Below are 13,883 nucleotides of genomic sequence, written 5' to 3' on the forward strand. Positions count from 1 at the left end.
TCACCAGGGTAGTAGCTTTGATCGTCGTCACCACTAAAATTAGAGGACATTAACAGGTGGAGAGGAAGGGAGGAACAGTTGCTCTTCCACAGGCCGACATCGACCACTTCCATAAGCTCATAATAGGGGTTTATCGATTTCACGTGATATTGGCCAGCATACAAAGATAGCAGCACTGTGCGGTTGTCTTCACATGCTAGCTCCAATCTCGGCTCACCGCAGCCTTTCGGGTCGTCCTTGAATCTAAAGGGATAACTCAAGTTTCGAATCTCGCCACATGCTGAAGGAGCACATAGGTGGTTGTTCCTGGCATGGCAACTAATCCCAGCTTGTATTATGAGAAGAACAAGTAATAGGAATGGCTCCATTTGATACCTGAGTTGAGAGAAATTGTGCAATAGGAGAGAGAGTTTTGTTTGGCTTTTGGTTATTTGGTGGAGAGGCTCGATGGGAAAGGGGATGCACTTGGATGGGGAGACTTATCGGGATTGAAGTTGAACGATAGGAGCCGTCTTTTGAGAAGTCCAAGTCAAGCAATGACCCAGAGCCGGCCGAAGTCAAGAAAGAGGAGCTTCCCATGTTTGACAGAGCTGATTGAGAGGGAAGAGAAGAAAAAGATTTGTAAGATATTTTAGTTTGGATGGAGGGAAAAGAAAGAAACACTTAAAAGGGATCATGAGGGGTTGGATGTAATTAACTATTATGCGTACTTTAATTCCCTCCAAGTTTGTCCGAACGTGGAGGAATTCGGAGGAAAATTCGTTATTATTAAGTAATTTTTCTTCTTTCCCATTTATATCCTTATTTAATTAAAATTATAATTACATAAATAAAAATGACATTAAAATCATAATTTATATTCATTTCTCGCGCTAGAATTCAGCTAACATCACAATTTGATCCCTCAAATTCCTTCTTTTACTGACCAACTTTATTAATTTTTGTATGATTAAACTCGCAAGCGATGTTTTCAGTGATTAAGCTCCTAGCACAAGATTTTTTTATCTTAATCTGGGAATCTTAAGTGCAATTGTCACTTGAAATCCACCATGAAACATATGCAGCTTATTTTACCGTGAATAATATGATACGCCGACCTAGAACCAATTAATTCCTATAGAATGGTGCACATACACAAATGGTCATATCTACGTGCATCGGGTAAGATTTCATCTATATAATGGCGGGTGAAGCTCTAGAAATTACTTTAAGTGATGGACGATTCAAGTGTGAAATCTGACTTATTTAAAAGAAGTGGTCGATCACTCAGCACACTGTTAGGGGGTTAATGTGCGTCACGCCTTTGTTGATGTGTACACTGCACACATGTTGGGTGTAACTAACAGTTCATTAATATGAATTTTCCCAAAATACCATTGCCTAAATCAAAGGTTTAAGAAACAAAACTCACTTACTATTTAATCTACCCCAAAAAGAACCCCGCTTCTACATCGAACAACCTTAATTAAGGTAATAATAAAATCGATGCCCAGTAATTGGCCCATGTGAACAGCCGTGGATCCTCGACCTTGTAGGTGCTCCTTTGGATATCTCAATAGATCTTAATTGTTGATTCGTAAAGATGAAATTCTAATCAATGGTTGAGATTTCTCGAGATACAAAAGAAGTACCACGTGTGATAAAAGATCTTTCTCTTATAAAGCAGATTTGACCAACTCTATAGGTTCCCCAAACACCCCAACCCTTGAAATAACTTATCCCAGAGGGCACATAGTCTTACTTCTCACTCTCGAACTAACTAATCGATAATGGAAATATTATTCATTGGCTAATTATTTCAATCAATAAATTTTTTTTTAAAAACGTTTTTCAAATAATTTATATTTTGCGAACAATCGGATGCTTAGATTTGAAGTGAGAAGGACTCGATACTTTATTAGCTTCCACTCTCTAAATAAACACAAGTTGAAGTTGCCAACCTACCTACCTCGCCTTAAAATAAATGGAACGAGACAAGAAACAAATCCCGAAAACACAAGACTTTTGGATCGCGTCTCTGTCTTCAAGTCAGTAGAAATCGCGTTCAATTATTGTTGCTGGTCTCCTCGGGCAAGTGAGCTTGACAGGTCATGACATTGGCAAAGCCCAAAGTGTTCACGGGTCGAGTCTCCAATTATGTCCATTGTCAATCTAAAATATTGTCCATAGACCATTTAGGAGTAATTTTATATTATTACGGAAAGTAACGAGGATATCTTACTTTTTCAGGATTTTAAATCTTTTTCTCTCTTTCTAAATTACTTATTTTGTAAATGTTGTACCCATAAACAAGTACGTAAGTTTATAATTATATTCAAATTCGAATATCTTCTATTCGTTAACAACGTTTCCAAGAAAAATCAAAATTTTGATATATGATTTATCTTTTTATGTATACAATTACTTTGGACAATTTAGTTTTACCAATAACTTTTTTCTATACTGATTTTCAAAATTTTATAGTAAGACAATAGTGCTACATATGTATAGGACTTAGGAGGCGTTAAGACTAAGATGAACGCATGTCTACTTCCACAATTAAGGAGTTAACTTTTGCAATGTGATAAATGGATCGGTGACGGACGTGTTTGTCGTGTACAAAATCTCTTGATAAGATTACCTTTTCGCTATTAATTTGCTACGACTTGTTACTTGTCCATTGAAATTAGCCGAACACACCTACATCTACATTCGGACATGCATATGTATATATACGGCAAAACACGCAAGTTTTCATATCTCTAGCAACTGATTTTTTTGTCTTGGAACTTTTGGTGAGTTTTGCCTCTCTCGCTGATGCTTTTTTTCCCCCATAAACATTGTTCTTGCGATTTTGCGAGGAAATCCAGTACAACTAGTTTATCGACAACATCTGTATCTCTTGATCAAAATCAAAACCCAAGAAGAAAATAACAAGAAGAAAAAGAAGCTACAGTAAATGAGAAGAGGTTTTCCTAATGGTGAATCTCAGTCCCACATCCACCGAAGCAACATCTAGAGATCATCCAATGGACCATGTAAGGTGGTTGGCTACTCCTTGTCTAAGCCATGCAGCTGCGCAGTATGCACAGAGTGAACTATTCTTTCACCTTTTACTAAAGAATACCATGCGCACGCCACACTTAGCAGCATACGCCATTTTTTGGAAGGCTCGGCCTTTACAGGCTTTGAGTCTCTACAATTCTAAGGGCGCGCATGGAATCCATTCTCGAGCAGAAATTCTGCTCCAGAATGCATTCCGAAACAGAAATGCGTTTGTTAAAATAATTTTGGAATGCATTCTGGAGCAATTTTTGCATTCTGGAATAAAAACGCGTTTGGTAAAACTTCATTCTTTTTTTTGCTCTAGAATGAATTTTTGCTTCCAGAATGAGTTTTGGCCCAAAAAAGAGAAGCTACTTTTTGTAACTTCTCTCTTCCAGAATGCATTTTAGCCCAAATTTCCTTTTTTTATAAGAAATAAAAAATTTCAAAAAATGAAAAAATCAAAATTTTCAAAATTTCACAAAATGGCTTAGAATACTTGTGGCCATCCACTTTGAATGAAATTTAAATTTTTTGAGGTGCCAAAAAAAATCAAAAAATCAAAAATTTCAAAATTTCACAGAATGGCTTAGAATACCTGTGGTCACCCACTTTCAGTGAAATTTAAATTTTTTTAGGTGCCCAAAAAAAAAAAAAAATCAAAAACTTCAAAATTTTACAAAATGGCTTTGAATACTTGTGGCCACTTACTTTGAGTAAAATTTAAATTTTTTGAGGTGCCAAAAAAAATCAAAAAATAAAAAATAAAAAATTTTACATAATGGTTTAGAATACCTGTGGCCACCCACTTTGAGTGAAATTTAAAATTTTTTAGGTGCAAAAAAAAAGAAAAATAATAAAAAAATAAAAATTTTCAAAACTTCACAAAATGGCTTAAAATACCTGTGGCCACCCACTTTGAGTGAAATTTAAATTTTTTGAGGTGCCCAAAAAAATAAATAAAAAATAAAAAATTTCAAAACTTCACAGAATGGCTTAGAATATCTGTAGCCACCCACTTTGAGTAAAATTTAAATTTTTTGAGGTGCCCAAAAAAATAAAAAAATTCAAAAATTCACAAAAATGGCTTAGAATACCTGTGGACACCCACTTTGAGTGAAATTTAAAATTTTTTAGGTGCCAAAAAAAATTAAAAAAAATCAAAAATTTCAAAACTTTACAGAATGGCTTATAATACATGTGGCCACTCACTTTGAGTAAAATTTAAATTTTTTTAGGTGCAAAAAAAAATCAACAAATCAAAATAGATTTCTGTTCCAGAAATCAATTTCTGGAGCAGAATTAGTCATGTTTTACCAAACAGATTTCTCCTCCAGAAATCAATTTCTTGCAAGAATTTGATTTCTGGAGCAGAATGGTTACCATTCGCACCCTAAGTGTCAAGTATTTCCGAGAGGCCTCTCTGTGTGGGGGCTTTGAGATTGACCAATGTTAGGAGGAAAGTTTAGCTCCAAGGTTCATCGTTTGTATCAATTTGGACTGGATGTGTGTAATATCCTTCAAACTCCATATGCACAGATGCGCCCACCGATGGCCAGTTACTTGAGCCGAAACTTACCGAATGAGATCTGTTAAGTCCCGATTAAAGTGGATTCAAGAGGTGCTACTCTAAGCAATTTGTTTTCCATGAGTCTTCAATAAGGACAAACAACAATAAGTAAATGCACATATGGCTTCAACTGATGGAAGAATCATCGGTAGCTTACTGTGATATTTTTGAGCTACTCTTATCAGATAAACAATATTGCATGCAATGAGCCTCTTTTAACTCAGTTGCGAACGACAAAAGTTCACCCATTTTCTTTTTTGGTTTACAAAGACGAGTACACCATTTGGGCACAATCCATACACTTTAGATTAGACGATATCATCAGGGTGATCTGTTCACTGGGCTAGGGGCTTAACTTGCCTCCTGCGATGAGAACCTAGTTTCATTGGTATTTGACAATTGACAGTTTCCTCGCAAGATTTCAATATTGTGACTCCAATAAATATAAACATAAGTACATAGATTTGATGTGTGACATGGTCTCAAGGGTCACGTTACAAGACTTATATCACAATGGGATCCCAAAGTACATAAGATACGGGGTTTGATAGTGACAATTATTGCATACTGCTTTTTGCATATATATATCCGAACGATGAATGCTACGTGTACCAACATCATGAGATTATTTTGGTTCACTTTAGTGTAAAGACGAATATTGGGCTCATTATTCGAGGAATTCGATAAAAAGTCTGCATATACATATGAACGTGATGCTAATTCTTCAAGATGATTAGACGGAAAATTCATGAAATTTAATAGCCTATAAGACGAGTTGATTTCATGCCAAGGAAAGGACAAGAGTAAGATGGCACATTCATAACACTAATTTCGCAAACATAGAGATAGAAGAGATGAAGCAGGATGAAAAACTCAATAGACTAAAGTAACAAACCGGAAGATATGATGGGAAGGACTTCGGCCTCCTGCTCATTGCAACCTTCTTCAGCTAAGTTTCACTTGAATTTGGTGGCGGACTAGATGCCGCCATCTTCTGGTAACCAAGCTAGTTTGGAATCCGAATTTTCCCTTAGCTGAGGGCCGAGTTTCTGCCACTTATGCTCCGAGCGAACCATGTAAGGAAAGATGTGACCGAAGACGAGATCCACGCAGGAGAAATAAAGAGTGCACGTCGCATATAAAATGAAACTATTCCACGTCGGCCAGTGAAATTTTGTTGTCTTCACCAAATACCTTATGGTTGGCTATTTTTCTATTAACCATTTCAAATTTTCAGGTCAGGCTAATCAAATTTCATTGGTAAATTACTCTGGCTATCTTATGATCGAATTCAAGTAGCTAGAACAGTTGATTAAGTCGAGGTGCTATAGTTGAGTTGCTTGCGATTATGTAGTTGAATTTTGTAAGCATCTAGTTACATGTGTTAAAATGCAATATTTTAAAGAGAATATAACACTGAGGGCGCGAATGAAAACCATTCTCTTCCTCAACCCAATTTCTGGCCAAAAATAGATTTTTCTATTTTTATTCCCTGAATGACTTTCCAAGCAAAAAGTAGTGTTTGAAAACGACACAAATTTCTGTTCCCAAAATAGAAATTCATTTGATAGGTTATTCTTAAATTTCTGTTCCCAGCAACCGGCGGCGTTGGGGAAATGAGAAGTAAATTTTTAGCCCAAACCTATTTCTGAATTAAAATTTTGTCCTAAAAATAAAATAAATGAATTTGCGATGCCAAACGGATTTCTATTCAAAGCTTGCTCCTAAAAACAAAAAAATATAAAAAGAGAGAAATAGAATGGTTATCGTTCGCACTCTGAAAATCTTATGCTCTAAATGTTTCAAAAGTACAACGATTCTTAGCACCAGGCAGCCCAAATGGCTGTGTGCCTCTAGCAGACGCACACAAACATCTGGACCAGGAACAGAGGCCCAAGCCTTTGCAGTACATTGTGGCCCCCCTACGTATAAGAAGTGGCTTTCAATTTCCATAGGTGAGTTTGAAGTCTCACAATGGTTGAAGCAAGAAATGGAGAGAATCTTACGGATCATGGAACGTGGTTATCCCATAGTTGTTTGATCACGCAGCTGCGGTGTGCACAGAGCGAACTATTTTTTCCCCTTTTACTGGAACTGAAGAATACCACTTTTTGGGTGACCTTGCCTCTAGGCCTAAGCCTCTACCAACTTTCAAGTATCAATTGTTTCCAATGGGAGGGAAGGCTCATATAAATAATGTTTAAACAAGTCGGCAAAGATTTTGCATTGTTATGTTTCAACAGCTCATCTAAATTCACTTGGAGCATGCACATAAGCTGAATAGATGACCAACACCATCACTGGATCTTCTGCAGCAAGAGGTGGAAAAATCTGGGTATATGGTTTGGAGCTACAAAGCATGATGCAGATCCCAGACCAGTCAGTCCATCAGCGACATTAACTGTTCCAACTTTATATTTTGAGTGGCCACAACGATTACTGTAATTTATTAGCGAAAGAAGTACATAGCTGTAACTGTAGAAACTCAAAGGCGGATGAATTGGGGCTACATCATGCCCATTAATTATGAAAGAAACGAGATAGTGCTTTTTTTTATGCTTCACTCTCATCACTTCCTACAAGTTGCAAGTAAATTCTTGGGATTGGAGGCCTTTCTACTGCCATAACCCCCTCCAAAATCTGAACTACCTGAGACATAGTTGGTCTATCTTTCTCGCTGTCTTGAATGCACCAGCAAGCCACTTTGCATGCTCTGCACAATTCTTCCATCTCCACGAGTCCTTTCAATCTGCGGTCCACAAGTGGCAAGACTTCTTCTCCTTTGGCTATTGAATTAGCTACCTGAAGCGGCAGATAATCACGCATATCACTACTCAGCTGATCAATGTTTCTCTTTCCCGATATGATCTCAAAGAGCAGCTTTCCGTAGCTAAAAACGTCGACTTTCGATGTGATGGCTCCACCAGAAATCCATTCTGGTGCGAGGTACCCTCTGGTTCCCCTCATGGTGGTAATTAGGTGGCTGACATCCCGTCCCATGAGCTTCGCGAGGCCGAAATCAGCAATCTGTGGTGCGAGTTCTGAATCCAACAGTATATTCTCTGGTTTGATGTCGCAGTGTATGATGCGATCTCGACACCTTTCATGGAGGTACACTAATCCTTTAGCAATCCCGATGGCGATGCCATATCTGGTTTTCCAATCGAGGGTGTTGGAACCTTTCTGAAACAAATGAGCTGCAAGCGAACCATTTGCAAGGTACTCATATACTAGGAACCTTTTTGACTCTCGTGCACAAAAACCTCTCAGACGAACGACGTTGACGTGCTATATTGTTCCGATAGTTCTGACTTCCGCAAGGAACTGTTTGTTACTGTGGTTTTGGTTCGCAAGTTTCTTCACTGCTATAGGAGTTGAGTCTGGCAGTGCTCCCCTGAAGACACAACTAAACCCGCCTTCCCCAATTTTCTCAGAGAAGTTCTTTGTCGCCTTCTTCAGAACTCGATATTCAAAATGCATCAAATGATCGTCCGTTGCACTAGCGGACCGTCTCCTCCTAATGGTCACCAGCGACCCACTGAGGACCAAGAGAAATGCTACGGACACAACTACAACCGCTGTTATTAAATTCGAACTGGGTTTCCCCTTTTTCTTACTTTCTTCCTTCAAGCCCGATGCCGCAATCCGGACATAAAAATCTCCTAAACTTGCATCATCGGCCAAACGTCCAACCAAAAACTTCTCATCCGTCCACATCAGACAGTTAGCAGTGTAAGCATACGCACTGCACGAACAGTTGCTCAAGCACAATAACCTGCATGCGTCGATGTTTTCAACCATGAACGAATCAGAATTTTTTGGGAAGCGTGTGTTAGGCATGAGGAAAAAATTATCTTTCCTGTCATCACTACATTTCGACGCAGATCTCCTTTCGCATCGGCCCAGACGATCTTCCAGCTTCAGATGATCTAAGTATCCAAGAGCGCAATCACAAACCGGTGCATCGCTCTGATTGCAGGTGGAAGAAGCACCACAAAAGGGGTAAATCTCACACCTTTGTGTTGGGTGTACCCAAAGCACTTTCCATTCCTGGATATTCTTTGCCCATACTAATTGCTTGAACAGCCCCGTCGGTTCGAGCACAATCCTAGAAAGATTATAAGGAGTAACTGAGGAATATTTGCAGTAGGTCTCATTCTCATTCGAAACGTAGGTGAAGTTTATCACGTTTTCCACTGTCAGTGAAGGCTGATGCCCGTAATCGTCCCAAGTCCAGTCGCCACTATGCCAGTAGGCTTCCGACCTGCTAAATAGCGATAACTGAAATCTTCCTTCTGCTCCCGGGATTACAGAGAATATCCCGGGAGCTGGATCATCTAAATCTCTCCACGCCACCAAAACTGTCCGTTCAGACCTAAGTGTACGAAATACAAACTTGGCACCTGGCAACCACGTATCAGTCGGATGATCGAAACTCTTCCAAGCAACACTAGACACATCAGATGTCTTCCTTAAAATGAAGTTTCCATTGTCAAGGAGCACTCCTGAAGTCAAATTAGGCATGAGCGATATCGAACCGGTCGACCAGATTTGATGCTTGAATGAAGCGAGTATGACTAAATTACCATCCCGGAGGAGCTTCAACTCCGAGGAGAATGGGTCGGACACCGGGTGGTTCCTATTCGCAACCCAAACCATAGTCTTTTGAGGTAACCCTTTGTACCTAATGCCAATGTAGTGGTTACCAGTGTTACCCGGTGAAAAGAAGCCCATCTCAAAGGTTCCTCCTTGAGAGATTAATGTCTGGTTTCCGGATAGAGACTCACCAGGTAAGATGGTGTCTGTGCTTATGGACAAAGAGGGGCCAAATAAAGCAGAGAAAAGAAGCAAAATAGAAGGGAACATTTCTGGGTTTCCGCTTATGCAACTCATCGCTCGTTACTCTTTCCTTCGGAACTGCGGTTTTGACATGGTGAGTTAGCAACTCTTCAAGTCTTTCTCTGAACGGACAAATCTTGACTTCTCATTAGCCAGCGGTCTTCGGGGGATTGCCCGTCCAACAAGGTTGAGTCGAAAGTGAGAAGACACTGGCTATTTCTCTTGTGGGGTGACTATAATTCTAGAAGTTGCTTTCGAATCTGTCCACTAGATGGCTAGTAAACCATAGCATTTCAGAGGTGGTTCCTTTGTCTGATGATGATCGAAAATATCACTTGGGGGTCACCTGTCATTGAACTGGTCAAATCAACCATATAACGCAAAGTCAAGTTAAGAGAAGTGAATTGTGTGGACCAACCAAAGGTTCCATCAACTGAAATTATGGAGAGATTGTTGTAGAGGCAGTGAAGCTAACATAACACGGTGGATTATTTCATGGATGGTTTTCACATCAATTCAGAAGGATACTTCTCTACGGTTTCTAAATTTGACATTTTTGGCAAATCGGTTCTCTCTAGGAATAGTGTCGTAAAAATGAACTTATATGTCCTAAATTGGATCAAAACCTTTGTAATTGAGACATCTGTGTCGAAATTTACTTCAAGGCCAATATATCATAAGTGCTCTACTAATAGATAGCCTGAAGATTTATACCGCTAAAATCAGGTACAGGCAACAGTACTAATTTTATTTTCCATTATATTTCCACAATCACACATATTTCATGATCTTGTTAGTGTGGTCATACCGGTAACTACTAGAAATTGTTGGAGTGCTCCAAGAAGATTAGAATGTCTCAAGCTCTCACAGTCACAGCATCATCAACTAGCATCTCTATTGGATAAAGAAGTGGTTTTGGGGGAAGTTGTTTATCAATCTCCTTTTCTAGCATATTAAGGACCTGGCTCATCAATGATCGATTATTAGGGCTCAATTGTATGCACCAAAGAGCAACAATTATCATTTTCCTAATAGTCTCTCTTTCCTCTTCTATTACATCTACCATTTCAACCTCCTTTTCTTTGTTGAGTTAATCATAAATCCACAAAGGACAATAAATATGACTTGAACCCTCTACATTTATATTTACATTTTCCCATCTACCAGACATTTCCATCAAACATCCCAAAAACTACAAATGTCAGCTTTATAAGAAACATCACCAATGTACTTATAGAATAGCTCAAGTACCATATATCCCAAGGTTTTGCTAGCTACAGTAAACGATAATATGCAACGATCGGTGGAACAAAGTCTTGCAAGTCCAGAGTCAGAAACTTTCAGAGTGAAACTCCGGCTTAGGAAAATGTTGTGAGGCTTGACATCAAAATGTAGAGTTTGTATATAACATCCCTAACGTAGATACTCTATCCCCCTAGCTATGCCAAGAGAGATATCATACATTTTCTTATAATCAAGAGAATTATCCCCTTCTCTTAAGAAAATGAGCTTATCCGAAGATCCCTTCAGCGCGAAGATTTTCTAATCTCTTTCCATTATCATTTATGTAGACGAAAGAAGAAAGTAAGTAAAAGGTATTCCTACGAATGTGAGTGTATTTACTCTTCATAATTACCAGCAGCTTTATCCCACATGAATCTACTTCGTGCGTCCATTCATTTTCACCAGCAAAAGTGGATGTCATTTCTTCCATACCGCAACGCAACTGTCAATTAAAATAAGACCATATAGTCTATATTTGTTCTTGGGTAGACGTGGGGGACACGAGGGCTATTTTTTACTTGAAACTTCCTTCATTAGCGAGTTGATCTAGGTATTACCTGGTACAAATTCATACTCTCGGGTGGATTCATCTTATCAAATGCTATAGTTGCTTTGGGCCTATTGATATAAATATATAATAAACTTACTTTGCTTTTTACGTGACCAACACTGGTTGACCATGGGTTAGTTAGCTTAAAACTCATCCTAAATCATTCTAGACATAGGGACCAATGCTAGGAGGAAAGTCTAGCTCCAAGCATTTTCTCATTGTTTATCATTTGGACCAATCTGGACTGGATGTGTGTAATACGCTTTCAATTTTATAATGGCCGGTTGGGCCGAATTTTCTCGAATGAGATCTGTGAATTCCTGATTTTATTGGATTCAAGATGTGCTACTCCAAGCAACTTGTGTTCCATGAGTCTTCAACAAGGAGGAACAACAGCAACCAAATGCATATACGCTTCAACTGATAGAAGAATCATTGGTAGCTTATTGTGTTTCTTTGATCTGCTCTGTCCGGCTAAGTTATAATGTATGCAGTGAGCCTCTTTTAACTAGGTTGCGAAAGACTGATAAGTTTACCTCTTTCTTTTCTTCTCTTTTCTGGGTTACACAGATGAGCTCACAGAGCTCACTATTTGAGCACAATCCATACTTTTTGAGTTAGCTGATATTGTCGGAGTGATCCTTTCAGTGAAAACACCGCACATACAGATGAACACGATGCTAATTCCCAAGATGATCAGACAGAAAATTCATGGAACCAGTCGGCCAATGAGATGAGTTGATTTCACTCTAAGGACAGGACAAGAGTGAGATGGCACATTCACGGCCACTATTTTCGCAAACATAAAGATAGAAAGAGATGGAGCAGGATGCAAAACTTAATAGCCGAAACAGAGCACAAAAAACCAGAAGATTTGAGGGGAAAATGTCGGCCTCCTGCTCATTGCAACCTTCTTCAGATAAGTTTTCACTTGCATTTGGTGGCGGACTAGATGTTGCCCTCTTCTGGTAACCAAAGCTAGTTTGGAATCCGAAATTTCCCTTAATTGAGGGGCCAAATTTCTGCAACTTATCCCTGAGCGAACCATGTAAGGAAAGATGTGATCGAAGATGCACTGAATGAAGGGACCACCTTCAACAGCACCACAATTCCATTAGCCAATGCTTCAGGAAGACATGGCGAGACTTCAGGACATGTGCAACTAATGTGAGCTTCATATTCACAAGGAGCACAATAGTAGATCCACAGATCAGGGAAGTCTCTTCTTCTCGCAGACTTCGCTGTAGTACTCAACTCTACCGCCTTTGAGCGAGGGCTTAGAATGAGCACCTGATCATTGTGGCGTTTGTGCGTGACGCCGGAGGGCTAATAAAGAGCGCACATCACATGGAAATGAAGTTGTTCCATGTCGGCTAGTGAAACTTTGTTGCCTTCACCAAACACTTCACAGTTGGTTCTTTTACTCGCAACCATTTGAGATTTTTAGGTCAGAACGGTTGTAGGTTAATCAAATTCCATTCAGAATCCGGCCATACAATGTTTTAATTCAAGTAATTACAGCGGTAAATTAAGTCGAGGTGCTTTATTTGAGTAGCTTTGCCGTCCTACGCTTGAACTTTTTATGCATCCTAATTACTTGTATTAAATTGGAATATTATAAGGGAAAATTACACCGCAAGTTTTATGCTTTTCATAATGAAGTCTTAAATGTTTAAAAAAGAACGATGACCTTAGCATCCAGCCAGCTATCTGTCTCCGGCGCGCACAAACATATGGTGTAACAAGTTAATCACAAAACACTGAAACAGTGAAGATGGAGTCTCATTTCTTCTCGAAAAGTCATCATCGGCATGTATGGTTTGTGGATGGAGTGTCCTTAGTCCTTGCCTCACGATTTTCCAAGGAAATCATATAGAGCCTGGACAAGATTTAACATCCTCCTATATATGATTTCCCAAGCAAAAGGATCTTGGGCCGTTCGATGATATTGGAATTTGCACATACAGATGCGTGGACCAGGACTAGAGGCCTAAACATTGCAATTCCAAGAGGCCCGGCCAGTGAATGAGAAGTGGTTTTTCTAGTGTTGATCTGAGTCCCACATCGACTGAAGTAAGATCTAGAGATCATCCCCCCAGACTTCGTAAGGTGATTTGGCTAGTACCGGTCAAAATCACGCAGCTGCTTGGAGTGCATAAAGCAAAGTACTCGTTCGCCTTTCACCAAAGAATACGCGGTGTCATGGCTTCCAACCACCACGAAAATGCTAAGAAGGCTGGTTTGAAAAAGATCTCATGTCCGCCTTTGAGGAAAAGCTCAACAAGGTGATGGTGGCCGTGACTGATTTGAAGGATGGGTTCGAGGAAATGAAGGAGCAGATCGACCTAGAGGAGATCGACTTAGAGAAAATGAAGGAGCAGATCGACGATGTGAAAGAGACCGTCCGTGATGAGTTCTCGAGTGCCATGAATCAAGTCACGGTCCCCTTGAAAGAGAAGAATGAAACCTCGAAGTTGCAGTAAGAGGCATTGAAATTAGAAGTTCGAGAACTCAAAACTGAACTAGCCTTGAGGCATTGAAATTAGAAGTTCGAGAACTCAAAACTGAACTAGCCTTGCGCAAGTCACGCATTGTGAATGGTGTGGGAAACGTTCA

The 13,883-nt window shown here is 39.4% G+C and overlaps 1 non-coding gene and 1 pseudogene across 1 annotated transcript; one reads left to right on the top strand and one right to left on the bottom strand.

Annotated features, from left to right (window-relative positions):
* Positions 1 to 3,052: 3,052 nt before the first annotated feature.
* LOC115685597 (U5 spliceosomal RNA) lies at positions 3,053 to 3,168 on the top strand. The gene has a single exon (XR_004006258.1). It is a non-coding gene; the product is annotated as a U5 spliceosomal RNA (small nuclear RNA).
* Positions 3,169 to 7,114: 3,946 nt separating this feature from the next.
* On the bottom strand, positions 7,115 to 9,695 carry LOC115685565 (G-type lectin S-receptor-like serine/threonine-protein kinase At2g19130; annotated as a pseudogene).
* Between the last annotated feature and the right edge of the window lie 4,188 nt (positions 9,696 to 13,883).

Source organism: Syzygium oleosum, unplaced genomic scaffold, assembly GCF_021117445.2.
Source record: "Syzygium oleosum isolate NSW1041296 unplaced genomic scaffold, Sole_v2.1 Sole_v2.10, whole genome shotgun sequence".
Classification (NCBI taxonomy): Eukaryota; Viridiplantae; Streptophyta; class Magnoliopsida; order Myrtales; family Myrtaceae; genus Syzygium; species Syzygium oleosum.